Raw genomic sequence first — 12,983 nt, 5'->3', positions numbered from 1 at the left:
CATGATCACGCTATGGTACTGCAGCCGGGACAATGGAGCAAGACCCTGTCTTACAAGAAAAAAAAATAAGAAGAAGAATATATGGATAATTTGCCTTTTAAAAGTTCCATTCTGGGCTGGGTGTGGTGGCTTATGCCTGTAATCCCAGCATTTTAGGAGGCCGAGGCAGGCGGACCACCTGACGTCAGGAGTTGGAGATCAGCCTGGTCAACACGGTGAAATCCCGTCTCTACTAAAAATATAAAAAATAGCCGGGCATGGTGGTGCACACCTGTAATCCCAGCTATTTTGGAGGCTGAGACAGGAAAATTGCTTGAACCCAGGAGGCGGAGGTTGCAGTGAGCTGAGATCGCGCCACCACACTCCAGCCTGGGCAACAGAGCGAGGCTCTGTCTCAAAAAAGTTTCCTTCGGGCATTATTGCCAAAAATTAAAAACAGAATGTGTAATTATTAAGGGAAAATTCTTCCTTTCTCTGCTCAAGCTTTTTTTTTTTTTTTTTGAGGACAGTCTCACTCTGTTGCCCAGGCTGCAGTGTGGTGGCACAATCTTGGCTCACTGCAGCCTCTGCCTCCCAAGTCCAAGCAATTCTCATGTCTCAGCCTTCCAAGTAGCTGAGATTACAGGTGTGCCCCACCACCCCCAGCTAATTTTTGTATTTTTTTTTTTTTTTTTTTTTTTTAGTAAAGATGGGGTTTTTTCATGTTGGCCAGGCTGGTCTCAAACTCTGGACCTCAGGTGATCTGCCCGCCTCAGCCTCCCAAGTGCTCGGATTACAGACGTGAGCCGCTGCGCCTGTCCTGCCCAGGCTTTTTAACCATTTCTTTTTGCTATTCTCTTAGCATAGTAATTTTGGGGGAAAAACCAGTATTATTTTTGTCATTATAATTGATGGTAACAGCACTCATTAAGTGGAGGAATTTTTTTTTGCATAATTTTGTTTGAGATCCTTTCCTGAAATAAGAGTGATTGTGTTATGCCCTTGCAAGTCCAGGAGATGCCAGCCATCTCTGTGTGGTGTAGCTACTTCACATGCTGCTTTGGGTCTCATCCTTTGTCATTCTAATGAATTACTACACACACCTGTGTGAGATTTAGCTTTTGGAGATTTAGCTTTTGGGTTTGCCTGTGTTTATCTTGTCCCAGGTAAATACAGACAAACATTGTTCATGATAATTTGATTTAGTTTATTGATATGATTATCCCATTTGTTTACATTCTCTTTTATTTTCTTCCCTGCCTGTCTATTTCAGGTCATGTACTAATAACATCACTAGGTTGAAATACGGATTCTGGGCCCTGAGACAGCCCACAGCTTGGCTCCAAGACCAACTCTGAGATCAATAGCTGGGCTAAAAGACCAGCAATTTGGCATGGACTTTGTGACCCTAGCCCAGAGTAATCCTTTTCTCCCTCCTTTCCTGTCTTTAGTGGTGAACCACTCTTAAACAATCTGCTCCTAGCCATGTCCTAACCAACTAGTATGGCTAACAAAAGTGATGACAACAGCAATATTTTCACTTCCCAGACTAGGAACCAGAAGGAATAACTCCAACTGCAGCCTCCCTTACTGTACTGTTTTACATACCTAGTAAATGTTTATTATTATGCTGTATCCTAATCATAGATGAGGAGCTGAATAATGACAGTTTTTCCATCCTAGTCATAAGGGGGCTGTGCAAACAATTTTAGCAGTTACATATTTAGTAGGTTAAAATGACTCCAGCATTCGGACTTGTGGATGGCTTCTGAACAACAGCAGCAGGAAAGCCCTGCCCTATCATTGACCCATTGAGGGCACTAGGCTGCCTCTAAGTGAAAACATTCCAGAGTGACCCAGTTCTCTAGAGGCAACTTTACCCAAACTCCAAAACATGTAACCAGTTAAATCTGCATTGTGGATGGGCAAGACACTGCTGGAATCAGATAGATGCCGGCAAAATGACAAGTTGATGCTAAAGGAATTTAGGTGGTGGTGGTGTCTGCCTGAAAAGACAGCTGTCTCCCTGAAATGCCACATTTTAGAAAATGGATTTTAAGTGTTGATGAAGATCTGATTTCCACAATGTTTTCACCATAACTGAAAACTGCTTATTAGTCTCCCTGACGCAAATGGCCCTTTTATTGCTAATATTTTTCAATACCTTATAATTTAATTCAAATGTTTCTGTGATTGAAATAGCATCCTTTGCATCAACAAATAAGCTGTCAGCCAAAGCCTGAGAATTTTGTGCTAACGAGTCATTTTTTTCTTTGTACTTTGGTTTGTGTCTTTTACCTGATGAACATCTGAGAAAGGAGAAAATAAGCCTTCTCTTATTTCAGTAAGGGCATAATCACCAGTCACCAGTTTAAACCCAAATATGTTGTTATAAAAAACAAATCCATTATCTCTTATCTTGTATTAAGACAATTTTATGGAGTATGTTGATACTGAGTATTATACGTGCTTGCATTATATTGTTGAAGAAAGTGTAGCGCTCTGTAACTTACCTGTGAGCATAAATGTTCACTGTTTAGTATCTCAGGAGCTGCTTTTTTTGGTGTTTTTTATTTTGTGCTATTTAATTTGGGTCAGCTTTTGTATTCATTCGTTTTCACGCTGCTATGAAGAAATACCTGAGATGATAATTTATAAAGGAAAGACTCACAGTTCCGCATGGCTGGGGTGGCCTCAGGAATCTTACGATCATGGCAGAAGGGAAAGCAAATATGTCCTTCACATGGTGGCAGGAGAGAGAAGTGCCAGCAGGGGAAATGTCAGACACTTATAAAACCATCAGATCTTGTGAGACTCACTCTAACAGGAGGACAGCATGGAGAACCACCCCCATGATTTAATCACCTCCCACAAGCTCCTTCCCCCAACATGTGGGATTATAATTCAAGATGAGATTTGGGTGGGGACATAGAGCCAGACCATATCAGTTATGGAACCCAAAGAGAGCAATTACTTGTATGTCCTTTTTTAAACTTGTATACAATAAATTTGCATATAAAAACGGACTCTACGGCCAAATGATATACATGGTTTATTAGTATGTGTTTATCTGATAAATATATGGCCATGTACTGAAAAGTCTAGTTTTTTTCTTACTGTATCACTAGAACTTTGATTCCTGTCATCTTTTCTGCTGACAATTACCAGTTAGAAAGTTTGAAATATTTTTTGTCAGTCTAAGACCAATTAGGAGATAAACATCACACCGTGATTTAAACAGCGGAAGTTATATATAAAGAAATGCTGAACTTTGATAAAAGAGTGACTATCAGATATAAGAAAACTCTATATTTTTTCTTAGGGGTAAGGAAGACTATCCAAGGAAGGACAGACTTGGAAGGGCTGCTGGGCTTCAGACTCCTTGTAAAGTTGTATTTGCAGTCCACTGGATGGTAGAGAAGTTCACTGGGCAAGCAGGAAGCAACCCTCTGGAGTGCAAGCTGGGGCCAGGTGAGCCTCAGCCAGCGGCGGGGCTTGCAGAGAGAAGGGGCGCCAGTGCAGACAGGAGGTCTGGAGTACATGGTGTTCACATCAAGAGGGCTGTGTGAGGTTATCACCAGGCCAGACCAGAGCTGCAACTTTCCTGAGAGGCCACGTGTTCTGGGCCCCTGAGCTGGGGCAGAGCTACCTACACTGCTGTCATAGCTTGCAGCAACCAGACACTGCAAGACAGTCTCCTCCCTCCTGCAATATCCCTTCAGCACGCTCCACCACAAAAGCTTAACATTGTGCTCAATGTGAAGAAGAAAATTTTTAAGGATTTCTGTCCATGATCACAGAACAGGTATTGAAGCATGAATTTGGAGCTAAGATGCAATAAACTGGAAACTGGTACATGTCATAAAAGGATTCTGTAAAAGAATTCTCTTAGTGGCTTTTCATCTGGAATTAGTCATGTTCATTAACAGCAAAAGGTTTCAGTGTTTTGTGAAGTGTAGGTAATTTAAGTGAAAATTTGCCTTACAGGAAATACTGATGCCTTGCTATCAAGTATCCAAAACTTCATTGTGGGAAGCTAGCAACTCAGTTATTAACCAAGCTAATGAGTGGCTTATAAGAGATATAACTGACAGGAGGACGCAAGGTTGGGAATATAACATGGGCTTCTGGCCATCCTTACTTTGTGAGTCTATACTCGGTTCCACAAAGCTGTTGAAATTTAATTTAAAGGAAAAAGCATGGTGCTGAAGTGCATACTTACTGCTTATAAAAATGACTTTTCATGTAATCAGTTATTCTGGTGACATACACGAATCTATTTTTAGAGCTTTGGGCTTAGCTCAGCCCTAGAATTTCTCTTTAATTTCAAAACAGTAAATACAAAAAGCCCAATGGTTCTATAAAGGACCTAGATGTTGGCTCTCTTTTTGTTTTTAAGTTACTCCTGTGGCAAATAGGAAATTGAAAAAAAATTGTCTCTAGCTTCTGACCTATTCATTCACCCTAAAAGGTCTTACTTATAATGGAAGACAAAGAAGGTGATTAGGAAATAGGAGGTGCCAGATCCAATTAAATCCGGTGATTCTGTGCATCCCCAGACTCTCGGTCCATGGTGCCTAGTGATTAAGTGGGTGGTGATAGAGGGGTAGATGATCCTGCCAGACATCTTCCCTTTATTAACTCTAAGCAAGGCTGAAGTAAAAGAAAAATTAATTTTACTGAGAAAGTAATTGGTTTCAAAAGATGGCTTGTCTAGGACATGCCATTCCTTACCAGTGTCTCTCCGGCTTGATGCTTGAGCCCTTGGTAGGCGCCTGTTTTCTGTTGATTTTCCCGTCGATATTTGGGGTTTTTCCTACCATCAAGACATGTTTATCAAGTCAAGAGTAGCAAATAGGTATTCACAGTACTCCTGCCATTCTGGACTTTGTTGGGAATGAATATGAAAGTAACTTCCAGTGTGGCTCTGTCATATTAGGAGCTTGTTACGCAGTGTTGACATCATTGTGGTGTGGCCAAACCCATAGTAGCAGAGAATCTGTGTTGGCGAGGAGGCTGTACTAGAGGCCTCTGGACCCGTTTAATTCATAGGCTCTATGCTATGGATTTTGCAGATGTCTACAAATCAGTGCTTAACATTGGTGTTAGTTCCAGGAGCTAGTTAACCTCACCCCATAACCTCAGAATTTGTTAGGCATTAATATGGAGGCTAGGGACAGACAGGGAGATCTGGGACTATTATTTTACGGAAGTATTAGTTAACTGAACATTCTGGTTTCTCCAACAGCCAAAAGGAAGAGTTACTGCTGGCTTACAATGAAAGCAGACCAAATCATGAGACTATTTATTTTTATTTTATTATGTAACTGCCCACTTATTTCCATTTGATTGATGTTCTTTTATATTCATACACATTTTTTAACCCTTAACTAGCTCAGTCAGTTCAGTCACTAATATAACCTTTGGGTTGTTTCCCTGAGAAAAACTCTGGCCTTCATGGGCTTCTTATTAATTTCGGCTCTAAAGTCAGAAATGGACATGAATCGCTTGCCTAACAGAAGTCTGACAGTTTAGCAGTTACTAGATATAGCCCTTAATATGAGCTAACTGCTGTTCAGGATTTTTCTTGGGTAGAGCAAGTGGGTGGATGATAAAAACAGCATGTTCTCTCATCTTACAATAACCTTGATTGTAGTCAAAGTTCTTTGCCTAACAATAACTTTCATTATATTCAAAGCTGTCAGAAAATGACTGCATAAATATTAAATGTAAGATTTGGAAAACATTCAATTTTAGATATATGTGTGTGTGTGTGTGCGTGTGTGTGTGTGTATGTGTTAGTACATATGTATATATATGAGGGGACATTAGTCTTAATTTTTAGTTCTACTAAGTCTCAGTTTAAAAAAGTGAGAGGCAGGTGTGGTGGCTCACGCCTGTAATCACAGCACTTTGGGAAGCCAAGGCGAGTGGATTGCTTGAGTCCAGGAGTTTGAGACAAGCCTGGGCATTGAGGTGAAACCCCATCTCTATAAAAAATAGAAAAATTAGTCGTGTGTGGTGGTCCACGCCTATAGTCCCGGCTACTTGGGAGGCTGAGTGGAAGGATCACTTGAGCCCAGGAGGACAAGGCTGCAGTGAGCCATGATTGTACCACTGCACTCCAGCCTGGTGAGAGTGAGACTCTTGTCTCAAAAGAGAGAGAGAGAGTGAGAGAGAGTGATTCAAGGACTATCTTTAAATAAAACATTCTTTCCAGTTATTCAGGTCTCAGCCTAGGCTATGAAATGTGTCCTACAGCATCCATCAGAAGTAAAATGCAATAATTACACATCATGTAACAGGAAGAATATCATGCAATGCCATGGCATAAATAAGGATACATGATAAAAGGAAACAATTCTAGCATAAAGGGGAAAAATAGAACTGATGGTTTTTGTAAAAGCTTGTCACTTGTTTTCAAATCAAGACAGGCAAGTCTTCCAAATTTAGCAATGTGTAGAAGCATTCTCATGAAATCAGAAAAGGAGGTACTGGAGGGCAGGTTTTCATCCTTTCCAAACTCTTCTAAATTCTCCCACCCAGCGTTCATTTCAGATTCAAAATACCATACATTTACATTTATAAATTGAAATTTTAGAATGGGAAAGGACCAAGTGTTAGTACTAGTGAAGCTTCAGGGTATTTCTGGAACTCTAAATGCATCTGCCCTTTAATGTTTGCTGCCACTTGCTCTCAAAACCCAAATCAACTCATAGTTGTTTCCAAAAAATGCATGCAAATCTAGTGGAAGGGAAAATATCGCAAAAAAAAAGTGCTGTATTAAAAAAACAATTATTTATGTGTCTGTGGAACTGGGTGCACCTTTAACAAATACTTCTGATAGTCAAGCAAATCCAGAATGTTCTAGTGCTGACATAGGAAACAGAACTAAAGAATAAAATATAAAAGTAATCAGGTATATCATTTACTCTCATTTAGTTAGAATTTTGCTCAAAAAACTTGAGTTAGAATGGAGCAGAGGAAAATGGCGAGGTTCTGTGATTAAATATATATATATAATATATATAATATATATATATATATTTGCTGTATAATCTTGGAAAAATACTAAATGTGTGGCACATGTGTATACAGCCGAGTGCCCTTTGATAGCAGGACTTGGGTGGTAGCGACACCTAGAGGCCTCATCTCTGAGTACAGTTACAGGGTGGGCTTTGTGTTGCATTTTAACCCTCGCCGTGGTAAATAAAAAAACCTGTGAAGATAGCTGTGAAAATAAAATCTACCCTTTAAAAAAGTCTATTATGGTATATGAGATTTATTTATGTTAAATTAGAAATGAAGGTCTGGGGAAGGGGAAGCTGCAGTATTTCAGAAAGTTACTGAAGTGGGTCAGGAAACCTGGGTTCTGGAAGGAGGTGGGCGTTCCTCTCCTCTTGTTAGGGGGAACAAGCAGGGAGAGACCTGACGGGGAGCAGGAGCCCATGGCCAGAGGCATTATGCTCCAATTCACATGATTGCAGTGTTCATTCTCAAGGAGTTCTAGAGAATTTTAAAGTAAATCATAGACCACACAAGATTCCCTATAGCATCAATCACAGGATTTTGCATTGGTTAGCAATAGAAAATATGCACATAAACATGACTGCGTTTTGGTAGAGTGCTGTAGCGTGGAGCACACTGCTGTGCTAGCTGAGCCAGCAGAACGCTGGGGACAGAAGCCATGGGGATGTGAAAGGTGTCTTTCCTGTCAGGTCTGAGAGCCATCACCTGGGCTTCCCTTCACCTGGGCTTTCCATGCTGCTCAGGGAGATAGAACATAATGACAGAGAAGATGAGCCCAGAGGCACTTTTCTATTCATGCGTTCTGCAAAAGAACATTAATCGAACACTGTATTGGTTTCCTATACCCAAACTTAGTGGCTTAACACAACAAAAATATGTCTTGGAATTCAGGAGATCAGAAGTCTAAAATGAATCTCACAGACTAAAATCAAAGGGTCTGTAGGGATGCTTTCCTTTCTGTTGACTGCAGGAGAAGATCCGTTTCCTTGCCTTTTCTAGCTTCTAGAGACTGCCTACAAGCCTTGGCTCAAGGCTGCATCACTCTGACTCTGACACTCCTACCTGCCTCTTAAAGGGACCCCTGTGATTACACTGGGCCCGCCCACATAATAATCTAGAATAAACACCCCATCTCAAGATCCGTAATTCCATCTGCAAAGTCACTTTTGCATGTGTAAGGCAATGCACTCACAAGTGCCAGAAATTGGGACGTGATCTCTCTGGGGGTGAGGTTGAGGGAAGGAGGGCAAGGGCATTATATTTCCACTTACCACAAGCATTATGTAAGCCAACACGTAACCAGGCACAGGAGATATAAAGTCCCTGCCTCTGATGGAACGGGATTGAGGGTCATGCAAATAAATCAGATTTTCCAGCAGTGCAAAAGACTATAGATAACTCAGGAAGAGGCTAGCTCAGCTGAGGCAATCCGTTCACATACCCCAAGCAAGTGATATTTGAATTAAGTGTGACAAATCAGGAAGAGTTAGACAGATGGGTGGAAAGGGAGTTTTAAGCAGAGCAAAGAGCATATGCTAAAGTATAGAAATGTGTAAAACAGCTCGGCAGTTTCCATGATTAACAAGATATTGGATTGTGTTGCTGAAAGTGGCAGAAGATGAAACTGTATCTAATGGCTCAACTGTGTTAAGAGAGATTGTTCTTCCTCTGATAATATCTGTTCTGGGCTCAGAAAAGAGGAGATTGATCTTCTCTTACATAAACATTGCTTCCCAGTGTTCATGGTGTTGGAAATTATGTTCAAACCTGGTCAAACAGCCAAATGTATTTTAATTTACCTTTTTATTAGCCACTTCTAATGATAAAAGAAAAAGGAGCTACAAAGCTAGAATGAAGATAAGCAATTGATGATCCAATGAAATTATTAAAAGATAGTTTCTAGAGAAAGATGTATAATATATTTTTCATAAGGCTCTTAATATAGTTCTGTTCTCTCACCACTGGCCTCATGAAAATTTTAGTGAGATTTTTATTAAGAAAAAGATCACCATGATAAAGACCCAAAGGTGAATTGTTACAAAATGTGAAACAAATGTGATATTATTGAACCATTTCATACTAACAGCTTGTAAAACATCTATTTCTCTGTTATTAGGGAAATTTTATTTGATTTTTATCTTTTGAATAAGGACAGATCAACAGCTGGTGCCTGTTTTCCTGAATGACAAAAGATATAAGAAATGTGGCTAGGAAATTGTGAAGGTCAATTAATTCAGTCTCCTGATCTACTCAGACCCCTCGCCTGCAGTGTTGGTGAGAGGCGTTTCATAAGGAAAGCACAAAGTTTAATAAATATCTGAAAGCTCATTTTTTGCCAGGCATTGTGCTGGGCCTGCAGGAAACAAAGAGAGTAAGATAGATTTGCCCTCAAGGAACCACTGAGTGGCTGCAGGTAAAGGGTGGGGAACATATATGTGTAAGCAGCTCCATTATTGTCTATGTCAGATGATATAATTGAAAAATGTCCAGGATGACAGTGCTACTAAAACAGTAGAAGGACACTTACCTAATTCTATCTTGGAGAGTCTTCCAGAAAGGTCTTGTTAGAGGAGGTCATTCTTGAGATCAGTCATGGATGAATGAATGAATGATCAACCAACTAATTAATCAGTAGAAGGAAGTTTCCTGGGGAAGAAGGCTTGGAGGAGACAGCATTGGTCAGAGGCAATAGCATATGCAAGGGATCGAGGTGGAATAAAGGTTACACATGATAGAGGTATCACAGATGTATTCTGGGCAATGGACTAGATTGTAATGAGCCTGGTGTGCTATACTATAAGATTTGAAAATTAACCTATAAACCCCCAATACTCAAAGTGTGGTCCAAGGACCAGCAGCATCACATGAACCTTGCTAGACTCCACTCCAGGCTAGAAGCACATTTAAACAAGATCCCCAGGTGATTCAGGGTCACATTAATGTGTGAGAAGCATTCCTGTAGATATTGAAAAGTATTGATGGATTTAAAGTAAGAGTGTGAAGCAATCATATTTGTGTTTTCAGGAAATCACAGAGTTTGGCAGTGAGAAGAGAAGATGAGGTATGGGAGAAGGTGATGTGGGGAAGAATAAAGGCTCAGAGACCATTTAGAAAGTTAATTTATGGATGATAAGAGTTTGAACTAGGGTCGTGGCCATGGAGATGTCTTATTAAGTCTTGGGGAAATGGAGAGTAAAGGACTCAAATGTTCTAGCTTGGCTGATAGATGCAATTATCCAAAACAGGGAGCTTAATGAAGCTCCTTTTGGACATCCTGAGATTGTTTGAAGCACAGGTGAAACAGTCAGGTGGATAATTTCACCATTGAACAGCACCGTGACTGTGACAATTCAGGAAGCTCTGAAGAACAGAAAAGGAAGTAAAAATCTGAAGAAGTAGGAAAACCAGTAGAAAGCATTGTATGGAAAGCCAAGGGGAAGAAAGTCTCAGAGAAAGGTCAGGTCAAGTGAACACTAGAGCATATCCTTTAGATTTGACATTCTGGGAGTTTGGGAAGAATTCCTTAGTTATTAACGTACCAAAAATTCAGAAATAATTACTGAAATTGAGCAATAGTGAACAGAAACGGAATAGGGTCAGTGGTAGCCAGAGAAAGTTACTAGAAGCAATGCAAGTTGGGACACGTATAATTCTAGTAGCAGGTGTTATTTTTAAGGTCTCTCATGGAAGCAGGTTAGCCACTTAAACAGGATACTTGGGCAGAAATCTTATAAAAGCCCACTGGAACCTGGGGAGCCCAGCAATAAGGTAAAAACTGAGGAAATGGAGATCAGAGATGCTTAAGGCTCTATAAAGATTTTCACAGAAGGAAAACAGATGAAAGAAAGGAGTGAATCTTCTTTTTAAACTGGTCATTTAGAACGACATAAGTTTGTGCCATCTCATTAAGAACAGGTGTGTGGAGTTAAGCCTTCTTACTGTCTTATACAACTAACAGCTTCTCAGTCAGCTGTTCATGCTACACAGTATATTGGAAGCTCTCTGCATTTCACTCCTAGGTGTAATTCTTTAGTTTATTAGAAACTGGGGAGGCTTCATTAGGTTCTTAATTAAGTATTAATTTATCATATTCTGTGAGCTACATTGAGCTATTTTGTAAATCACAGTAATTTACTTTTTAGTATCTTCAAAAAAATGTATGCTTCCAGGGATCTTCTACCCAGGAAACAAAGCTCACGGGAAGACCATCACATAGAAACGTTAAAACATCACAGACACTTGGGTGACTAGCTGTGTCTAATTTTACCTTCTGCCATTCTAGAATAACTCATTCAAACTTAATTTGAAAATATTCTTTTCTGTTCCCGTAATTTTTGTGTTTCTTGTCTTTTTAAAGTAATTAAAATGAAAAACAAGAGACTAATTGCTATACTTGGAGTCTGTATTTTTATGCAGTCATTGTATACAATAATTTCCTCCTCTAAACAAAGCATACTAAATCGGAAAGTTTTTTAATTGCCTGCTAATTGAATTAGTTCAATTGTTGGCCCTACAGGGAGACCTCCCATACATGGTCTTTATTCATTTAACACTATTTGTTTCCTGTCATCGTTCCCAGTTTACACACTTCCTTCCCACTTGCGTAGTGTACATAATTAGATTCAACTGGTACTGAATCCAGCTGCTAGCCTCTTTAAGCCCACCCCACTTTCCACAGCAGTCCTTCTCATTGGGCAGCCTGGTGTCCACTAAGAGCTCACATCACCAGCACCTGTTGCCACAGATCACTTTGATTATGAGATAAGTGGGACCAACCACTTTTCTTAAATTCAAGCAATGATAACAGAATGCTGATTTGAGAACTGAAGTCAACACACCAGGCATGGCTGGAACTTGACGCTCCCCCTATGTTGCCAGAGTTGTTGCTCTCCAGCTCTCTGCCTGTATCGGGGTCTAGCTTCATTCCACAAAGAAGGTCTTACATGCAGAAGGAAAAATGGCCCCAGGTTCTCATGGTTTTTAAAACTAAGGGCCACATGCTGAATATCATAGAAAATTTTAGACGGCCTGGGTCACACGCCCACTCTATAAGACACCCTACCAGGACCACACAGAGTAGAAAAGGATAGCTCCCCAAAAGAAAAGTTAGGGGGCTACTGCCAGATGACAGAAGCAATGCTGGTCAGGTGGAAATCACAGGTGTCTTTCACATTCCAAATAATGAGTGAAACTAGCCACTTGGAGATTTTCTGAAAATGATTGGGGGGAAAAAAAAAGCAAAGCAAGAAATGATAAGACCTTGTGAAAAGCCGAACTGTAAGACAGGGACATGAATGACAATGTAAAAGAAGATGATAGCATAATTGATCACAATATGATACCGGAAGTAATGTGAACAGAAGGAGAGTAGTCCCCATAGAAAAGGGGAGACAAAGAGCAGAAATCTGTCAGTGAGTCCCACAAGGGACCCTAACAGGATGATGGAAATATTGTGTTTAACACACATATTGAGCACCTGCTGTGTTCTAAGCAAGTGGCTTTCAAACTTTTTGACTATGAGCCACAGTGAGAAATATATCACATATCAAAACCACATACACACAGACACAACACACTCCAAATAATAAAGCTATATTAAATGATGTTTGCTCTTTTATTGTGCAATGCTCTTGACACTTCTCATTCAGTTTGGAGGCCTGCACTGCTGAAGGCTAGACCCTGGAACACGATTGCCATGGTTGCTCCACCCTGTCTGGCCCAGTCTCAGAGAGCAGATGGCACCCCTTTTCCCAGCACTCTCAGTTTTCTACAAGGGCAAGTGATTGAGTGGCTGGAGGGAGAGGGATGGGAGTCTGACAGATACAGACTGGAGTTCTTGGTGCCAAAAGGACAAAAACCTGAATTCCACTTCATTACTACTTTTTGTCCTCGTAGCAATCGTTTTACTTCTCTAGGCATGTAGACTGTCTACGAAGACAGCTGCGAATACATTTTTCCACCCCGTACCTACAGAC

This window comes from Hylobates moloch, unplaced genomic scaffold, assembly GCF_009828535.3.
Source record: "Hylobates moloch isolate HMO894 unplaced genomic scaffold, HMol_V3 SCAFFOLD_2, whole genome shotgun sequence".
NCBI lineage: Eukaryota > Metazoa > Chordata > Mammalia > Primates > Hylobatidae > Hylobates > Hylobates moloch.
This window is presented reverse-complemented; position numbering follows the sequence as displayed.